This window comes from Lepidochelys kempii, chromosome 8 (assembly GCF_965140265.1).
Source record: "Lepidochelys kempii isolate rLepKem1 chromosome 8, rLepKem1.hap2, whole genome shotgun sequence".
Taxonomy (NCBI): Eukaryota; Metazoa; Chordata; order Testudines; family Cheloniidae; genus Lepidochelys; species Lepidochelys kempii.
In genome coordinates this window covers 56,314,361-56,316,683 of record NC_133263.1, presented here as the reverse complement: position 1 = coordinate 56,316,683, position 2,323 = coordinate 56,314,361, and the positions used below count along the sequence as shown (strand labels likewise).

The following is a 2,323-nucleotide window of genomic DNA, read 5'->3' as shown; positions in this document are numbered from 1 at the left end:
CTTTGTTCAGCAATCAAAGTGTAGGTTTTGGAGTTTAAAACAATTTGACATACCCTTCTTAGTCTGGAAAATTCAACTCGGCCAATTGCAGTTTCCTGGGCAAACCTTCTATTTCTGTTTTTCTCTCACTAGTGTTTAACAGGAAAAATACTTTAACTTTCCACTTGCTCTTTTAAAATATATATTTTAAAGAGAGAGAACTTGTGTGCTTGACTCATGATCTGGAAAAAGCTGTAATCTTTGTGATGACAACGGGCCATATTTATTCCTGATAAAACTCCATCGAAGTCAATGCAGTTACTTCAGGGATGGATTTGGTCCAAGATGTTAATTCTTCAGGAAAGCAATGCAAGCCACGCCATCTAAAATTTTAAAAATATAATAATTCAGCCTGTCTCCAAATAACTTGCTTTGTCATTTGGAAAGAGAACAATAAAGTGAGATGTGGATGGGATGGAGCTGGTTCCTTAGTAATTGGATATGGTGCCTTCCATGACTAGTTAGGTTCTAAGTTAGTCCTAACAGTCACTTCATGATTGCTATTAGTGAACTATGTGAAATGAGTAGGTCCCCTCAGTAGAGCAGTTTCCATATCACAAGCCTCCACCATGGCAAATTGTTGGTATCTTCATTTGAGAGGTAAAGGACTAAATAGCATTAGAGAGAGAATGTACCTCTTCCACTCCTAATAGTGGTCCCTCAGTTAGAGTTGAGGCCCACTGATGAGGCAGTATGACAAAACTTGCACTGCAGTTACCTATCTTGTGGATTTCAGTCTCCAAAGTTCTTGGTATAATGCCTCTCAGAAGCACCAGTAATTTCTGCTCTTTTAAAGAGCTAGAAAAATCAATATATTATAGTCTTTTCCAGGAAACAAAGTCCAGTTTATACCTATGGTGCTTCGGATTGTGAAACAGGTGCTTTTCTGAAATTGCAGGGGGAATTGAGAGGCCAGAATGTAAATACCTGAAATAGAATTTAGGCAGGAGACTCTTGGAAAAGAGTGTCACGGAATCCTTAATGACAAGCAGAGGTGCCGGTCATTAAAAGCTAATGTGTCTTAGACCCACCAATATTACCACAGAAATCACCTACGTTGTAGACAGTGTGTTCTGTGCCTGATAAACTACAAAGTTCAGTACAACCTACCATCATCAGAGGACTTCTAGGGAACTGAAGTTGCTCCAGGCCCTGGAATCTGGAGTATACCTGGCTACCACTGGAGTCTCTTGACCCTGCTGCTCTTCCAGTGGGGATCATGGTGGGCATAGAAGGAAAGAAGGTGCCATCTGTTCCAGAAAGCCTTTTTAAAAAGCGAAAGGCTTTTGCTGATATAATGGCCAAGTGTCTGAAGAAGCTAGTGGTTCAAAAGACGCTTCATAAAGTGCAAAGAAAACTCATCTATGCAAGAGCTCAGGCCTATCATAAGGAGTACTGGCAAATGTATAGACGTGAGATTCGTATGGCCCGAATGGCATGCAAAGCTGGCAATTACTATGTACCTGCTGAACCAAAACTGGCCTTTGTGATCAAGATCAGAGGTATCAATGGAGTTAACCCGAAGGTCCGTAAGGTATTGCTGCTCCTTCGCCTGCGTCAGATTTTCAATGGCACATTTGTAAAACTCAACAAGGCTTCAATTAACATGCTGCGGATTGTTGAACCCTACGTTGCATGGGGCTACCCCAATCTGAAATCTGTGCATGATGATCTACAAGTGTTGTTACGCCAAGATCAACAGGCAGCGCATTGCTCTGACTGACAATTCTCTGATTCAGCGGTGTCTTGAGAAATAAGGTATCATCTGCATGGAAGATGTGGTCCATGAGATCTATACTGTTGGCAAGAACTTCAAAGTGGTAAACAACTTTCTGTGGCCCTTCAAGTTATCTTCTCCTCGAGGTGGAATGAAAAAGAAAACTATCCACTTTGTGCAAGGTAGAGATGCTGGCAACAGGAAAGATCAAATTAACAGGCTCATAAGGAGAATGAATTAATGGTGCCCAGCAGTGGACTTTCCTACTCTGATCTGTTCATAAAAAAAAAAAATTGTGCAAAAATAAATAGACTACAGGAGGCAGCAAACTCAGGGGAGACAGAGAGCTAAGAATACAGGCTTCTGCAGCTGGGTTTCCAACCGGTCAAGCCATTTCCTCCCTCCCCCCTACACCTGACCTCCTCAAATCCAACTTTCAGATCTTACTTGTTATCATTCATAAGTAGAAAGGATATTACACAGGATTACCAGAAATGTTCAGGCATTAACAACTGTGGGTTACTATCTTCACTATCAAAGAAGCCAGCAGTTTATTGGCTTGTCAAC

The 2,323-nt window shown here is 41.3% G+C and overlaps 1 pseudogene; it reads left to right on the top strand.

Annotated features, from left to right (window-relative positions):
* The first annotated feature begins 1,252 nt into the window (after positions 1-1,252).
* On the top strand, positions 1,253-2,038 carry LOC140916554 (large ribosomal subunit protein uL30 pseudogene; annotated as a pseudogene).
* Positions 2,039-2,323: the final 285 nt, after the last annotated feature.